The sequence below is a fragment of the Macrobrachium nipponense genome, chromosome 17, assembly GCF_015104395.2.
Source record: "Macrobrachium nipponense isolate FS-2020 chromosome 17, ASM1510439v2, whole genome shotgun sequence".
Classification (NCBI taxonomy): Eukaryota; Metazoa; Arthropoda; class Malacostraca; order Decapoda; family Palaemonidae; genus Macrobrachium; species Macrobrachium nipponense.
In genome coordinates, this window is record NC_087210.1 from 68318142 (window position 1) to 68337788 (window position 19647).

Sequence of the window (19647 nt, forward strand, 5' to 3'; positions counted from 1 at the left end):
CATGTACGTACAGAGCTTGTAAGACAAATGGAGTCAATTATGAGCTCATGTACGTACATGAACTTATCATACATATGGAGTCAATTATGAGCTCATGTACGTACATGAGCTTATAATACAAATGGAGTCAATTTGGGGTCAGGGGTGGCCACGCCCCCCAGAATAGTGGAGGTTGAGCGGTATTAGTTATGACGTCACAGGGGTGAAATGGAGCGATTTGGGGTTGGGGGGAGGCCACTAATATGAGCTATGTAGTACAAGAGCTTTGTAACCAATGGAGTCAATTCATGTTTTACGTACGAAACTTATCATACATATGGAGTCAATTGAGACTATGAGCTACAAAACAATTTGGGGTCAGGGGTGGCCAGCCCCCCAGAATAGTGGATATATGGGGTCAGGGTGGCCACACCCCCCAGACAAGTGGAGTCTATATGGGGTCGGGTGGCCACGCCCCTTTTGGGGTTTGGGGGTTCCCCGCCCCGCCCCTTTTTTAGGCCTCACGTACGTACATGAGCCAATCAGGGAGGGGGGAGGGGGGTAGCCACGCCCCTTGGGGGGTGGGGGGGCGGGGGGGGGCGGGCTAGAAAAGTGGAGTCTTATATGGGGTCTTTTCCTCTACTTATATATATATATATATATATATATATATATATATATATATATATATATATATTATATACATACATACATCATACATAAATATAATATACTGACATGTATGTATATATCCATATATGTATGCATATACCTATATATAACCATCCAATAATCCACAAATTCTAATAGGGCGTGGCTCTAGGTGAAAACTTAGCAGTAACGTGCCGAAAAACGGTTTCGATGAAAATGAAATGTAATGAATTGTATGCAAGCATTATAATCAGTGCAGTTTCTCGCTCATCTTTTTAGATTTTATTGTGACTCTTTCCTGCTCGCACCAGGGTCCTCACGCTTAAAAATGGTCGGGAAGAGCTTTTTCAATAATAATAATAATAAGTATAAGTAATGCCAGGTTTATAAGATATGGACCCGCCTCCCTAGTTTTCCGGCCAGGTAGTGATCGGGCTGCTAAGGAATAAATACAGGATTCAAAAGACACGAAGAAAATACAAATAAATAGAGATACACAAAACAGATTTAGCTTAGCTGTATGGAGAAATAATCAAGTTGTGCAATCCTTTGTAGCGCTAATAATATGTCTCCCATAAGCACCCTTAAAATTGTAATTTGTAAGGGATTGAAAGCAGCACTGTTTCGGTAATTTTTTGCTGAACAAGGACCAAAGTTCTCTGTTATTTTTTTGCTTTATTTTTTTTTCTGGTGGGTGGGTGGCGGTAGAGAGGGATATAGGATGTGGTTTGGTGATTTCGATACCCCTTCATGACCTGTGTATTGGCAATTTCTGAAACAGATTTGTCGTAAAAATTATTACATTGTTATTCAGGGTCAGTGTCTGGTATGTGTTTGAACAAATAAGATGATAGGCAAGATGAATGGAAGTGTAACATTGGAAATTATTTAACAAAAACAATCTGCATGAGAAAATGTTTTCATTCTCAGAAACATACACACCAGAGGTTTAAATTGGATTCAGAAGATTTTGATAAGGCTTTCAAGTTTATATATATATATATATAGTATATATATATATATATATATATATATATATAGTATATATATATATATATATATATATATATATATATATATATATATATATATATATATATATATATATATATCTATATATATATATATATATATATTTTATATATATATATATATATATATATATATATATATATATATATATATATATATATATATATATATATATATATATGTATATATATATATATATATATATATATATATATATATAATACACACACACAGTGCATACGTAAGTCTAAATGTTTTAAGCAGGCATGCTGTTAACTACCATGTTAAGTACCTGGTTTTTGTCGCCGGTTGTGTTTGTTTGAAGACATGGAACTAGCAGCCACATCTCAAGAGTCAAAGGAAGAGGCGTATATCAATGCTATTGAACTGTTCTGTATTTAGGGGTCATCCTTACATTAGCAGTAAAAATATGCATATATATATATATATATATATATATATATATATATATATATATATATATATATATATATATATATATATATATATACATTCAGTCCCCGGGTTACATCAGGTTCGGTTTAAGTCGTTCCTGACTTAAGGCGCTTGCATCATGGCTCTATTAACCTGCTTTACAGCAGTGCTGTTTACCCATACTTACAGCTCCGTTGATATTTATTCCCATTTATAATTACAGTGATTTGGGTTAAGGCGATTTTCAGCTTACAACGCCCTGCCGGGAATGGAACTCCCGCCATAACCCGGGGACTGACTGTATATATATATATATATATTATATAATATATGTGTGTATGTTTGTATGTATATCATATATATATAATATATATATAGTATATATATATATGTGTGTGTGTGTGTGTGTGTGTGTGTGTGTGTGTGTGTGTGTGCGCGTTTTGTATGTATACAGGTAAATATGTACGTATAAAATATGTTAGTATGTCCCTTAAAATTCAAAGAATGAAAAATAAATCAACAGAATCTGAGTAAAAGTAGGATATTGAAGGAGACAATCATTTTATGCGAAAAAGAAGGAAAACAGAAAAAAGAGGCAGTCTGCTCACCAGTGGTTTTTTTTTTTCCTGCACTGCTATAAAATCAAGGCCTATATAAGACGTCTGTGAGATATTTAGGGTGTAAAGACGGGAAGTACGTTTATGACTTCCAGTTTTACTGTTGCCTCTCATTCTTTCTGTATCGTTTTTTTTTTTCTTGAGATCAAGTTGGCTTTACTTACGAAACATTCTTGACCCTTGACTGATGTCCAGGTATATTTTTAGAACGATGTGTATATGTGTGTGTGTGCGCACGTGCGCGTTGACTGAAAGACGCCAGTTTGTAATTTTAAATTAATCTCTTTCAGTGGTATTAATTTATCTTCCTGTTAGTCTAGGCTTCAGATACTAACAAGGAAATTTATTTGAGTATTTTAGATAAATCAGAATCTTGTTCTAGTATTAGTGCTCGAATCCAAAGCAGTTGAATGAATGTTGCTTGAGGAAAAAAAATTGTCATGTAAGCCACTAACACTTGCCCGAATTAGACTTCCTGATGGAATCTCTCTCTCTCTCTCTCTCTCTCTCTCTCTCTCTCTCTCTCTCTCTCTCTCTCTCTCTCTCTCATTGAGTACAAGTTCAACCAATAGTATTCTTTGGTACGTAATGAAAGCAGAGTTTGTCCGTACGTGTTCTTAAAGTTGCAGGTCTGGCAGGTTTTTTTATATATAAATAAAAAAAATATATAAAAAAAACGACGTCATTTATTATTTGCTAATTATGGAGGTACTCATGGAGGAATCTGATCCCATTTAATATAGAAACGTTTTGTTACATGGCAAAGTTGAAAGTGATGTGGTAATTCATGACTGACTGTCTCTTCATTCCTTTAAAAGATATTATATAATTTCGCGGGATGAAACACTTTTTCTTCAATAACGTGTATCTTTCATATATGAAGTCAAGGTAGGCTACATTAATTCAGCCCTGTTCGTGAACGTTTGCTTTTTTTTTTTCCCACTTGTCAACCGAAGTTTTATATTTTCTCGTGTGTGTTGAGTGTTGTGTGTGCGTGTGCGTATTTTTTTTTTGTTTTTTTTTTTTTTTTTTTTTTGTTTATTACATCCAAGACAATGGAAATGCGTTTGAAAAATGGAGACTCGTTTCTAGTTGCGTTTTATCACACCAATTATATATGTATATATGTTATATATATATATATATATATATATATATTATATATATATATCTATATTATATATATATATATATATATATATATCTTATATCTATATATATATATATATATATATATATATATATATATATATATATATATATATATATATATATATATAGATATATATATATATATATATATATATATCATATAGATATATATATAGATAGATATATATAGATCATAAGATATATATATATATATATATATATATATATATATGATATATATATATTATATATATATATATATATATATATATATATATAGATATATATATATATATATATATGATATCATATATATATATATATATATTTATTTCACAGTTAATATAAAGATAGATAGATTGATAGACAGATAAATAAATGATTGATAAAATATATAATTAATTATATTATATAAATATATATATATATGTATATTATTATTCAATTATTATATATAGTATATATATAGGTTGTCACAATCATATTTGTATTATTCTTATCAAACCTTAATCTAATTACCTTTTACTTAAAATACTAAAAATTTCTGCTTTTCCCGTGATTAAATAGTTCATTTCTTGCCTTTTTTTTATTAACAACATTCTAAATTTAAGCCCTTCAGTGCCTTGGCTGTCAATCGTATTGCCAAGTAATAAGAAAAAAAAAGGAGTTAAGTGTGAGTCACACCAGACAGATATTCGTTCTATTTGAAAGCGACTGCAAGCGACTGTCACCTCGAGAAGGTTAAAATCAAGAGAATGGGAAAGGGGAGAGAGGGAGGGAGGGTGGAAGGGAGAGGTGAAATTGGAATGAGATTATTGAAAGCCTAAATTACATAAAACATGTTTTTTAGATAACAATGTACAAATTTGTTATTGCGAACCATTCCTATCTACAGATTGCAGTGTTCAACGCGAGTTAGCTTGATTGTAACAGACGGTTATGAGAAACGACCACAATTTTTTCAAAACCAATTCCATTCTTTAGACAGAAGACTAATTCCAGCAATCAGCGTCCATTCATTAGCGGAAGAACTCTAATCCGAAAGACAAATGAAGCAACAATGAATCCGATGAAATTTTGATTCTCAGATAAAAAAAAAAAATGCCTTGTGTTGCATTTTATTCCGCGGGGCTCCAAGCGAGACCTTAAATCATGAATTTTGCTTCAATGCAAATGCCACAGGGCATGAAAGGCATATTTTAACTCGGCTAACGATGTATAGCATTGAAAAATCGACCGTAACTCGAGGCAGTTGGAAAATGACACTCGAACAATTGCAACATCCAACAAGACCTCTGAAAAGGAAAAAAAATCATTCAGCGATGTCATTACTGACCTGAGTTTGCGAGGACGACCTTGGCATGACTGGTGACCAGGGCCTCAAAGACACACCCTCCGGGGCAAGAAATGATACAGAAGGAGAGACAGAGGGCACGAATTAGGCTGAATGTCAGGACGCACAAACGTTATTTCCAAAAGCTCGTTAGATGTCAATTCTCCGAGTGCTTGCAGTCCATTGAGATTGAGGCAAATTGTCGAGTTCTGCATTCCGTTCATTTTTATGTCCAGGGCTGAATACTTATAATAAATATCCGCGGAAAAACGAGAATCGCGACTTGCAAATCACTCGGTGCTGCATACTGCACCGCCAGAAAAACTAGACGTATGAAAATCGGACTCTTACGTTGAGAAAAAGACTTTGTCATTTCATACATAAGCAGTTCTCCCTGCAAGGCGAGGCAGATTATTGCTAACGTTCCGGGGGTTTGAAACTCAAACCCCTAGTTTGCAGAGGCCTGTATATGATCCCGTAGCGGGGCGGTAAGTGGTGCACTGTATTCATTATTTAAGGGTTCTTTGCAGCGTCCCTTCGACCACTAGCTGCAGTCTCTTTTATGTCATTCACTGTACCTCCGTAGTTCCTCGTTGGATGAATGGATTTTGCGCTCGGCTACCAATCTGGTGGTCCGAAGTTCGATTCTCGGCGCGGCCAACGTGGAATCAGAGAAATGTATTTCTGGTATAGAAATTCATTTCTCGATATAATGTAGTTCGGATCCCACAATAAGTTCCAATTGGTTCCTAGCCACGCAAAAATGTGTAATCCTTCGGGCCAGCCCTTGGAGAGCTGTTAATCAGCTCAGTGGTCTGATAAAACTAAGATATACCTAATGTAACTGAACCTCCGTTCATAATCTGTTTCTGCCATCTTACTTTCCGCCCTCTCCTAACAATTGTTTCATAGTGCAACTGCGAGGTCTTCCACTTGTTACGCCTTTCAAAAATTCTTACTGTCAATTCCTTTTCAGTGCTGAGTGACCTCGTAGGTCCCAGCGCTTGGACTTTGGCCTTAATTCTACATACTATTCTATCCTTCGAGTACAAGGAAAAGAAAGGGGAAGAAGAGTAATTGAAACCTGGAAAGGAACTACGAACTCGGCCTACAAAAGTGAGAGGGGTTGTGGGATGAGGAAAAGGTCGTCTGTTACATCGATGAGCGAAGCCACCACCGATATGATCCAGTGATGCCAACCCCTTTAACCCTACGCCCCCTACAGGAGACGAGAAATTACCCTACGCAACTGAAAAAACCCCAACATTCGGAGGCTATGACTATAAATAAATCTTTAGATTATGTTTATATACAATATCACGAATACTAATAAACATATTGATCTGAACCTCCCTGGTTACAATTACCCTACACTTGAAAATATTGCCCTGCCGTCCAAGATTTTGCCCAGGTTACCCTACGCGAAGGGTAATTACCCTACAGTTGGCAACACCTCCGATAACTGAAAGGTGGTGGAGTGATGTGGAACAGTTCCGCGCAGAAACTTTGCGCGGCGACTAATCAAAACTCGAAAGACAAAGATCTGTGTCAGGCGCGGCCGTGTTAGTCTGATATTTCATTTCGGTAATTATAAGGCGCAGCTTCGAGGCAAGGAGGTCATAGGGTTGGTCATAACGCAATCAGTATTATTGGAGTTAGTTGGAAATGTGATTGTAGATTTCACATATATCTATATCTATATATCTATTTATCTGACATGTAAATATATAATATATATGTATAATATATATATATATATATATATATATATATAAATATGTGTGTATTACATACATATATGTGTATGATATATATATATATATATATAGTATATATATATATATATATATTATATATATATATATTATATATATATAATATGTGTATATACATGTATATACTTACATATATGTATGTATATATCTGTCTATCTGGTATATTAGATATCTATATATATATATATACATATATATATTCTGTGTGCGTGGGTGGTAAAAGAATGAAATACGACAAATAAAGAAAATTTAGAAATGAATAGATTTCGCTTTATTATATCAAGACACTTACACACACTAAAAAGGCAAAAGTTCGAAGAAAATAATGAAGGAGATAGAGAGAGAGAGAGCAAGAGACGAGAGAGAGAGAGAGAGAGAGAGAGAGAGATAAATAAAAGTTTAAGACAAAAGTAAGACGAAAAATCATCTGGGAGAGCTGATGAAAACCATCGTATGCAAGCATAATTACAAAACCGCGTTCAAATGCAGGCGACCGCAAGAACTTACACAGTACAGATAAAAACTCGAATAATGACGAAACCGGGAACAAGCTTTTCTGCAGTTTCCAGTTCAAGCATAACTTGTATCTATTTAAAGCAGAATTGCTTTAAGCTAACAATGATAAGTAAGTAAACGTGAATTACATAAAAAAAACTGCTTGAATGCGAAAGACAATGATTTTGAAGGGAAAATGGTTTTTAATTAAGCGAGTCTTGAACTAACGTCATTTGTTTAAATACGGAATAGACAATATAGAAATAATACTAAAATATTCATTATTTGGTTTATTATTCAAAATTGATAATGCGATAATACCAAAGTGGTTATGAATGATTATATTAAAATATAATGAACATGGTAAGTTTTTCAATAAAATTTTCACTAAAGTCTCATAGCAGAAAAACACAGCAACATATATGACAATGTCATTATAATTCACGAAGGACACCAACGAGAAGTATAATCATTTAATCCTTTAAAACGATTTATGAAATTTTAAGTAAGTTTTATTCCGTGTAAAGAGTGCTAACCGAAAGATGAGAGTTTTCCAGTCGGCAAGAAATAAATTTCTGATCAGTTGCCATTCAAAGCAAAAAAAAAAAATAAATAAATATATAAAAATAAATAAAAGCACGCATATGTCCAGAATGACGAGATTTCACTAGGGAACTGGAAAAAAAGACAAAAGTTTTATTCATCCCATTTAATGTTACTGTACAGGGACGCTACTTACCGAGTATCCAAACCGAACTTTCCCTGCCTGAGGGAAGACCATTTGAGTAGCGTTCGCTAAGGAAGAACTCGGAAAGAGAGAGAGAGAGAGAGAGAAACTCCCCATCATGGAACACTACAAATCTGCTCAGGTATCCTGCAAAATGACAGACAGACAGGCACACAGAAAGGTAAAGGTCCCCCCTTCCTTGAAAAATGATGGTTTAATACAGTGAATGAACATCGCCAGTACTAGAATGAGCGTAGAGCAACTTCCAGTTTACGCGTAATAGGCGACTGACCACTGGTAATACTAGGTGTCTAAGTATTTACGTGATTTGTTTATATATTCTTTATGCATTGATGATGTGGATATTCGCACTAAGTATTTTATATCTTTATACAAACGTTCATTATGTAAAGCATTTATTTATGTGTTTGTTTATACATTATATATGATTGTATACACAATGTGTGTATTGTCGATATGCATGTGTCGACAATTTCTCTCTCTCTCTCTCTCTCTCTCTCTCTCTCTCTCTCTCTCTCTCTATATATATATTATATATATATATATATATATATATATATATATAGACTATATATTATGTATTGTAATATAATATATGGTATATAATTTATTGATGAAGAGAGAGACTATAATCTATAGTCTATATATATATATATATATATATATATATATATATATATATATATATTATATAAAATATATATATATTATATGATAGTAAATATATATATAATATATATATATATATATTATATCTATATATATATTGCCTACCATATACTACGTTTGTGACGTACCCAAGGACAAAGGCGTTGAGGCGAATCCTACGCAGCCTTGTTGCTTATGAAAGAAGCGTATGGAGGTTAAGTACTGGATTCAAGGATACCGAAAAACGGAAGTAGCAATAAAGACAGCTTATGTTCTGTAGTAACTGACACTTACTACATCGTTTGATCGCCCTCCTACTCCACCCAGTTGTTTTGTCCGCTCTTTTGTCTCTCCTCCGTCTGTTGTACTAAATGCATGTAGTATATATATATTATATATATATATATATATATATATATATATATATATATATATATATATATATATATATATATAATGAAAGCAGCCTATAAAAACGCCAAAATGTAATAGAAAGAAAGTACTATATTGCAGAGACTACCTGAAAAGAGAGACAGCAGTCCCTGAAATACAGTACTTTCTATATTTTTGGATTTTTATGGGCTCCTTTTATTAGATGGAATTCTGTTGTATTAGAACATTTTACCAGTCATATATATATATATATATATATATATATATATATATATATAATATATATATAATAATATATATATATATCTATATATTGTACATACTTACTATATATATTATGTATATATATACCACCTGCAGAAGAATCACAAAACTTTCGCGTGATAGCAAATTTGCAGGTTCAACAAAGGAAGGAGAAAATTGAATACTAAGTACTGAGTACCTTCGTGTACTTGAAAAGTGTAACAATTACACAAAAAGTACTTAGGACTTCTTTTTCATATCATCCCTCCCTAATAATACTTATATATATATATATATATATATATATATATATATATATATATATGTGTGTGGTGTGTGTGTATGCATGTATGTATGTATGTATAAAAGAATGCATTATACAGAGCTTAAGAAATTCTATTTAACAAAACTTAAAATCAGTTAAAGGGAACCTGAAGTTCCTTTTGTTTTGGGAATCATAAAAGTGAATAATAGGTACATGTACATGTAGACGAAACGAACAGATATATGTATATGAAGTATAAACTGCCACGTACTCGTCAGTTGTGCATAAAGCATAATGAGATTACCGAGCGAAAGAAACAAAGGGCAAAGAGAGAAAATGAATAGAAAAAAATGAAATTGGTCAAGAATGATTAAACGTTGATACTGCATTGCTGTTAAATGAATGTACCAGTACAACACTATATATAGATTAATTCCGCTACAAGAGCACGTGATCTGTTCAAGTTATTTCTTGGATTTGCTACTTAGTTTCCTAAGTTGGTTATTAAATTACCTAAGTTGTATGTTAACAGGGAACTTTCACATTCGCAATTGATACCCTGAAGCAATTAGCCTTGTATTTTCATCGTTTACTTACATTTTTGTCTATTTATCTATTTTGTTCATTTAATTTTTTCGAATAACTTATCTCTTCTTTCTTTATTTCTATTATTTTCTGTTACTTTCAAATGGTCACCATGTTCTTTGGACGCCTGAATTTCAAGTCAATGGCCACTTTGGGCTTGTTCCCTATGAATAGGGTTTATCTTCTGATAATAATAATAATAATAATAATAATAATAATAATAATAATAATAATAATAACTTCAAGGCCCTACACCCACGAATAGCAGAACAACTCCAGCATTGTATCTCAGATCACCAAGCACCCAAATGGATGACCACAGAAAGAACATCCTTAGTACAAAAAGACAAGAGTAAGGGAAATATAGCCAGTAACTACAGGCCTATCACCTGCCTACCAATAATGTGGAAGTTACTAACAAGTATCATCAGTGAAAGGCTATACAACTACCTAGAGGAGACAAACACCATCCCCCACCAACAGAAAGGCTGCAGAAGGAAGTGTAGGGGCACAAAAGACCAGCTCCTGATAGACAAAATGGTAATGAAGAACAGTAGGAGAAGGAAACCAACCTAAGCATGGCATGGATAGACTATAAGAAAGCCTTCGACATGATACCACACACATGGCTAATAGAATGCCTGAAAATATATGGGGCAGAGGAAAATACCATCAGCTTCCTCAAAAATACAATGCGCAACTGGAATACAATACTTACAAGCTCTGGAATAAGACTAGCAGAGGTTAATATCAGGAGAGGGATCTTCCAGGGCGACTCACTGTCCCCACTACTCTTCGTAGTAGCCATGATTCCCATGACAAAGTACTACAGAAGATGGATGCCGGGTACCAACTCAAGAAAAGAGGCAACAGAATCAACCATCTGATGTTCATGGACGACATCAAGCTGTATGGTAAGAGCATCAAGGAAATAGATACCCTAATCCAGACTGTAAGGATTGTATCTGAGGACATCAGGATGGAGTTTGGAATAGAAAAATGCGCCTTAGTCAACATACAAAAAGGCAAAGTAACGAGAACTGAAGGGATAAAGCTACCAGATGGAGCAACATCAAACACATAGATGAGACAGGATACAAATACCTGGGAATAATGGAAGGAGGAGATATAAAACACCAAGAGATGAAGGACACGATCAGGAAAGAATATATGCAGAGACTCAAGACGATACTCAAGTCAAAACTCAACGCCGGCCCAAAATATGATAAAAAGCCAATAAACACATGGGCAGTTGCCAGTAATCAGATACAGCGCAGGAATAGTGGAATGGACGAAGGCAGAACTCCGCAGCATAGATCAGAAAACCAGGAAACATATGACAATACACAAAGCACTACACCCAAGAGCAAATACGGACAGACTATACATAACACGAAAGGAAGGAGGGAGAGGACTACTAAGTATAGAGGACTGCGTCAACATCGAAAACAGAGCACTGGGGCAATATCTGAAAACCAGTGAAGACGAGTGGCTAAAGAGTGCATGGGAAGAAGGACTAATAAAAGCAGACGAAGACCCATATACAGAGACAGGAGAAAGACAGAAAGAACAGAGGACTGGCACAACAAACCAATGCATGACATACATGAGACAGACTAAAGAACTAGCCAGCGATGACAATTGGCAATGGCTACAGAGGGGAGAGCTAAAGAAGGAAACTGAAGGAATGATAACAGCGGCACAAGATCAGGCCCTAAGAACCAGATATGTTCAAAGTACGATAGACGGAAATAACATCTCTCCCATATGTAGGAAGTGCAATACGAAAAGTGAAACCATAAACCACATAGCAAGTGAATGCCCGGCACTTGCACAGAACCAGTACAAAAAGAGGCATGATTCAGTAGCAAAAGCCCTCCACTGGAGCCTGTGCAAGAAACATCAGCTACCTTGCAGTAATAAGTGGTACGAGCACCAACCTGAAGGAGTGATAGAAAACGATCAGGCGAAGATCCTCTGGGACTATGGTATCAGAACGGATAGGGTGATACGTGCCAACAGACCAGATGTGACGTTGATTGACAAAGTCAAGAAGAAAGTATCACTCATTGATGTCGCAATACCATGGGACACCAGAGTTGAAGAGAAAGAGAGGGAAAAATTGGATAAGTATCAAGATCTGAAAATAGAAATAAGAAGGATATGGGATATGCCAGTGGAAATCGTACCCATAATCATAGGAGCACTAGGCACGATCCCAAGATCCCTGAAAAGGAATCTAGAAAAAACTAGAGGCTGAAGTAGCTCCAGGTTTCATGCAGAAGAGTGTGATCCTAGAAACGGCACACATAGTAAGAAGAGTGATGGACTCCTAAGGAGGCAGGATGCAACCCGGAACCCCACACTATAAATACCACCCAGTCGAATTGGAGGACTGTGATAGAGTAAAAAAAAAAAAAAAAAATAATAATAATAATAACAATAATAATAATAATAATACTAATAATAATAATAATAATTAGATAAAATCCTTTAATTTTTTTTTATTTTAGTGCAGCGATGTGTATTTTTATTCCACTTCATTCGTGATGTGTATTGATTGAAAAGTTTTATCAAACCCTGAGTTCGGAGTCTTAAGTGGAAGTTCCTAAATTAGCGATTTGTTCGCTATTTTTCAATTGGAAATTATACCATGTATTCCTCGTCGGGTTTCCTAAGTAATTCCTTAACATTTTTAAGTATGTCCGAGACAATAAAATGTCGAGGAAAAACAAATAAAACAAGCTCTCCTGAGGGAAAATCGTGATTGCGTAAGAGGTATGGAACTTTCTCTTCTTCCATTCTCTACCTATAACAGTTATGACGGGTTCCCTCATAAAAAAAGAGAAGAAAAAAAAAAAACTTCCGTCACGTGACGTAATTGTTCGAAGGAAACTCGTTATGGTGACCAGCAGGGTTGGGGAAACGCGCAAGAACTTGAGAAAAGGCGCATGATTTTGAGAAAAGGCGCAGAATAACGAGAAAAGGTCGCCGCGCGTCCAAAGGGGCAGCGTACGTCAAGATCAGCTCATTATTCAAATTCCTGGAAATGGTAATTATTGCTCTGACGCAAAATGAGATCATTTAATGGGAATCGTCTTACGAAAACAAGTCGGAATAATTAACCAAAGAGAAATGTTAATGAAAGGAAATTTCTCGTGAAAAGAAGTTTCAAGAACATCCTGAAAAGAAACATCCATATTGTCATGCCAAGAAGGAAGGAGCGCCAGTTTACAAAAAAATAAATAAATAAATAAAAAGAAAAAAAGTGACCTTTCGTATGATATGAAACCACAAGATGGCCTGCGATTTAAAATCCATTTTGCCAATAGCGAAAGAAATCCAAGGTGGGCCAAAAATTCCTCTCAAGGGTAGACACTGACAGATGAAGTTGAAAATATTTAATTCCTAAAATAGTGTCGGCTTCCTGATCAGTAGTTGGTCTTCGAACAATGGAAATAATAGTGTATTCAACTTTCCAGTAATCAAATGTTTCTATTATATTCCGTACAAGCCAATCCAACAATATAAAATAACATGTATTAGCATCAAGAACGAAGAGCTTGCTTCTTTGGTACCAAAAACTGCTCTTGTGAATCATGTACATCAACAAAACAGTTTCAATTCATGGATGAATCCACGATCATTTCTGTCTTTGTAACTACATAATTCGCCGTTTCCAGAACTAAACTCTTCTTTTTTTGGCAAAATAAATTATCGTGATCAAAACAGACTGGAGTCTACAAATTTCAATAAGGCCTTTTGCGTAAGATTCGACCGGAACGATGGCTAACAAAATTAGGAATTTCCTAGAAGAGAAACAGACCGGATATGTCAGTATGTCATTTCTGAATTATGCATCTTCACTCCTCCATATATCCTCTGCCTCTAAAGCAGGTGCTTCTTAATCTGCTAGTATTCTCTCTCTCTCTCTCTCTCTCTCTCTCTCTCTCTCTCTCTCTCTCTCTCTCTCTCTCTCTCTCTCTCTCTCGAGTTCCAGACTAGATTTTTCTCGCGTTGCGCAACTATCTTTTCCAGTACAAGAGAAGAAGAAAGCCGAAACTCGCGCCACATTAATGAGAAAAGCTCGCCCTGAGGGAAGCCTGAACGTTGACATTTCTCCATTACGTGCAAACACCTGCCTGCGATTATCCGCGTGACGCTCATCTTCATTTCTGACGACAGCTATGCAAATCATTTCTCTGCATCCCTGCATTTTTTTTTTCTTTTTTTTTTTGTATCTTTTTATTTCCATTTGCCAGTCGTGACGCAGGCTACGAATGACGCTCGTTTATGGTCGAGTATTCTTCGTAATTATGAAAGCAGTTTGGAGAAGCGTGACGTCACGGCGTCTTTTAAATGAGCCCCTAACGAAATCGAAACGTCCACCTGACCTTTTGTCTGGTCAAATCCCTCGTAAGTTAATTAACTGAGCAGTGCAATGTGACCCTTACAAGGCAGCAGATAAATAGAAAACACAACACTAACTGGTAACCACAAAGATCCTTTTCATTTTACTACTAAATTCCCGTCTCGATCAGGTTCTTATTTCCTCCGTATTTAAGCTCAAATCAACCGGAGTAAAGAAGTTTTCTTTGGCCTCCGCGATAGTGATTTTAAGGTCGCGAAATGTGGGCTATACAAGGCTTAAAATAAAGGCATGAGAAGAGTAGCCAAACTTTATACAGAATAATGTAAAAAAAAATGTATGTTGAAAATGTAGTGTCAGTGGCGAACTTAGCAAAATGAGAGAACTGAAACTGTTTTTAGGAGACAAATATCTTGAGCAATAATTAAAAACGCCATTACGTTTACCGAGACGGTGGCACTCTCGTACATTTTGCAGATGATAAACTATGATTAATTGGTGAAGAAAAACTACATTATTATTTTTTGTTAGATTAGTGCTGAAATTTATATCTTGGTGAAGGAAAACTTTGTCTTTCTTTGTTGAATCAGTGTTGAAATTTATACTCAGATTCTTAGATCTGGCTGTGCTCTATAAAGCTTTCATGATATCTGGAATTGGGTTACGGAGTTCTGAAGCTGAAGTCGATTTTATACCGACCTGGTCTTTGTTGGGCAATTAGAGAATGAATATACTGATGTCTGCTGTCTTTTTTTTTCTTTTTTCTCAATCTTTTGCTACTACCGTAACAAAGAAATTTCTTCTTGCTAAAAATAAAGTTTATACATATATATATATATATATTATATATATATATATATATATATATATATATATATATATATATATTAGCATCATGGGTTCTCTCCATTTCCTTTACTCATCCGGTTATGTTAAGTTAGACAAAAAAAAAAATAATCTCATCGTGAAAGATTACTCATGACTTCAAGTGCTTTTACAGCACCTGTCATGACTTCAAGGTGACTGAAGAACGGCATTTCTGTGAAAATCTATAATTATAAGAAAAAAAAGCCACCATCCAAGTAAACAACGCCATATGGCGTTTTGAGGTGAAAAAAATAGATAAAAGAATAAAAGCAAAAAGAGACATTGCAGATGTTAAATCCCTTGACGGTCAGTCAAGAACAACCTTCGCTTAGGTACACGAAGATAGGAAAGAGGTTACTTGTCTACCATAAAGGGAAGAATGATGAGACTCTTGGAAGGTACAATGGAATAAATAGGAGAGAGCCATTTGCAGGCCGTAGTGGGAAAGAGGTGCAAGAACTAGTCCGATTCCTTTTCGCACGGCTGGTAGGGGTGTCAAAGAGGGGTGCTGGTTGGGGTCTGGCGGGCGGGTGTCATAGAAAACGAAGGACCGCTGGACGAATCCACCATGAGATGTGTCAAGTCAGTAGTGTGTCTTTCAACACTTGACTTAATTCAAGGATGTTCGACGCTTCTGAAAGATTTTTGGCGAATCATTCTTCTCGAGGTTACGAACAGTGATGAATTACTGTTGCCTTGTTGGGGGAGGAAGTAATAAACAAATGATGTAAACAGGGCTTATTTTAGGAAAAAGAGAGAGAGAGAGAGATCATTTGCGTCAGCGCGAGAGATTAAATGACTTGAAGTTTGACATTTCTTAAAGCGAGGAAAAGGCTAGATAGAGTCATGCAACTCAATAGACTACTTACGTCGAAGAGAGATAAGTTCGTATATCAACACAGTAAGCTGTATGTTGCCTTGTAATACATGAAATTATGAGCGATTTGGCATAGTACGTGTGGCATGTACACAAGAGCTAGAGAGGTAGGGACAGTTGCAGATTCCAATTTGCATAGCTGGCGCTCAGCTTCTTTCAGAGGTGCAGTGATGTATCATAATGTGACACTGCAGCGTCACTCTCGAAGAATGATGCTGCAGTAGTTGCCTTTTACGTCTCTTTTGTTTTGTGTTTGTTGGTGATTTCCTTTCTCTTTATCGTTTTTTTTAGCGGCAAATGGAGTGCTACATTATTATTATTATTATTATTATATTATTATTATTATTATTATTATTATTATTATTATAAACACTTTCTTGGGACAAAGCGAACCTTATAGTATGTATAATGATAAATATTATTTTAATCTGTTGTAATAATTATTAATTCTGAAAATTTTCCAAAGCATCCAAAGACATTATTTCTCGCATTGCTTCTGACATAAGAGCGGCTAAATGATTTCCATTGGTGGTCTGTGGTTGAATTTCAGATGGAACCCCCTCAAATGGGAAGTCATTCAGTTTGATTGTGAATGACTTATTCTATTAGTCACGACAGTTCACCGGACTTTGGAATTTTCCCCCTACTTCGGTGTCTTTCTGTTCATTGATTACCAAGAAGACCAAAGTTTTCCACCCGTTGGAGGATATTGCCATCATTGCATCTCACTCGGTACACTGCAGGCATTAATTAAGGTTCTTTGCGGCGTCCTTTCTGCCCCTAGTTACAACCACTTTTATTCCTTTTACTGTTCCTCCTTTCATATTCTCTCTCTTCTGTCTTACCTTCCACCCTCTCCTAACACTATTTTCTTAGTGCAATTGCGAGGTTTTCCTCCTTTTACACCTTTAAACCTTTTTGCTTTAAATTTCCCTTTCAACACTGATTGACTTCATAGGTCTATGCGCTTAGCCTTTGGCCTAAATTTAATAAACCAGTTCCAGTTCCAAACCTTTCCATGTTGTGCGAGGTTTGTTCATGCCTTGCATGAAGATCAGACCTTACTATTCTTCCTCCCTCTCTTCCTTTTCTCTACACTTCAAGAAAAGGGAGTAAGTTAAGCCGTCATGCTGGCCTTTGCCACAAGCGAATTCCATTTCCATTTGTCATATTCAAACGGTTCTTTAGTTGCCTGGAATGCGCTCCCACTGGCGATCCTTTGACTAGCAACTTCTGGAAGGTCGCAAAGGACGTAACCCCTTCTAAATGAAGACTGTATGTCAGTACTAAGAATATCAGACACCGATAATGAAGGCCAGGTCTTCGATATATTCTCCAATAAAAGATTACTAGAAAATGATCTTGGAAAAAGAGAGGCGGTATGAAAGTACAATAACCTTCGATAGTAGACTCATTGGAAGAACTTACTTCTCCTGACGCTGCCTCGTAAAACATATCTATAAAAAAAAAGGAATTATATACCTTGACAAAGGTCAACTGGCAGGTGTGCTATGTCATTTCATGGCACTGCAATGTCGGCACAAAAAAGTGAAACCTGATTTAGACATGAAATTGTTCCTAAGAGCCAAGACGAAAAAAAAAGTGTTTAATTTGGAAAAGTTAAGAAGTTTTTTTTTATATATGTATTCACCTATGATCTGTTTTTCTTTTTCTGCCTTTTTCCCACGACGTTGATTTTGCCTGCTAAGTGGAGAGGGAGAGGGCGGGGGGAGAGGTCACTCACATAGGAAGTCATACTTTAAGATATACGTTGAATAATTCGTATTTATTGTTAGCTGAAGTTTGTTCAAATATATTGTAATTTACTGACGATATAGAGACCCTGAACAAATTAAATATGGAAAAATATTCCGAAATAAGTTAAAAGGTAAAATGACACACGATCAAATCCTTATCCATTAAAATCATAAACTGCATTTATGATTTTAATGGACAATCTTAGAACCAGTCATTAGATTGTATTATTTTTATTTTTTATTAAACAGGTTATTTCATGGTTTCATTAAATACGACTGTTTTAAAGGAAATATCATTTTGCATCTCGTTATTGTACTTTTTTTAAATTAATGTATATCGCATTCATATTAAAGAAGAAAATCTGCCTTTTAGTTTTTTGTAAAAGAAAACTACTGTGCCGGTTTGCTCTGTCCGTCCGCCCCCCGATCTTGAAACCTACCGAGGATAGAGGGTTGCAATTTGATATATTGATCATTCACCCTCCAATCATCAAACATACCAAATTGTAGCCCTCCTACCTCAGTAGTTTTTATTTTAAGGTTAAAGTTGGCCATAATCGTGCTTCTGGCAACGATATAGGGAAGGCCACCACCAGGCCGTGGTTAAAGTTTCATGGGCCGCGGCTCATACAGTATTATACCGAGACCACCGAAAGGTGGATCTATTTTCGGTGTCCTTGATTGTACTCTGTAGCGTCTGTACAGAAAACTGGATTGCGCCGAGTTATCAGTGTCTCGAAATCAAAATTAATTGAGTTTGTGTAATGCAACTGAATATTGGTGAATGAGAAGTTCGAACCTCTCATGAATTCAAAACATAAAATATAATTTTCATAGAAAAAAAAATTCTTGTAACTTTTAGTAACATTAGAATAAAAAACGGGTTGATGAGATTTCGAGACTTTCAACGTAAGTATAATATTTCCCGAAGAGAGTAACAGAATATTTTTAAAAAGTGGAATAGAATCTATAGAAGAAACTGGAAGTATTATTAATACAAAGCGTAAAATTTCAAAGACATTCGTTAAACATCAAAACCACAACTAAGACCTTGACCTCGACATGTTAATTGAAAATGGACACTCTAACAGCGGTACCGGAAAGGGACCTAACCAGGGGCATTTTAGGGCAAAATTAGCTAATGTACCGAAAAGCTTTAGGTCGAACCTCCCGTTTTTTTTTGTTTTTTTTTTAGTTACCGCATACTCCTCGTGGACGGCTGCTCCATTTAATTATGTACATTTATAATATACATATATGTATGTTTATATATACATATGTTATACCTAATAAAATGAGCCCATAAAACGCCAAAATATAGGAAGTACGTACTGTATTTCAAAGACTGCTGTGTCTCTCTTCAGATAGGTAATGAAGAGAGAGACAGTAGTCTCTGAAATATAGTACTTACCTTCTATATTTTGTA

The 19647-nt window shown here is 35.4% G+C and overlaps 1 long non-coding RNA gene across 1 annotated transcript in view; it reads left to right on the top strand.

Moving 5' to 3' along the window:
* LOC135196057 (uncharacterized) overlaps positions 1–19647 on the top strand; it is a 52570-nt gene that overhangs the window by 32539 nt on the left and 384 nt on the right. The gene's annotated exons all lie outside the window — the stretch shown is intronic.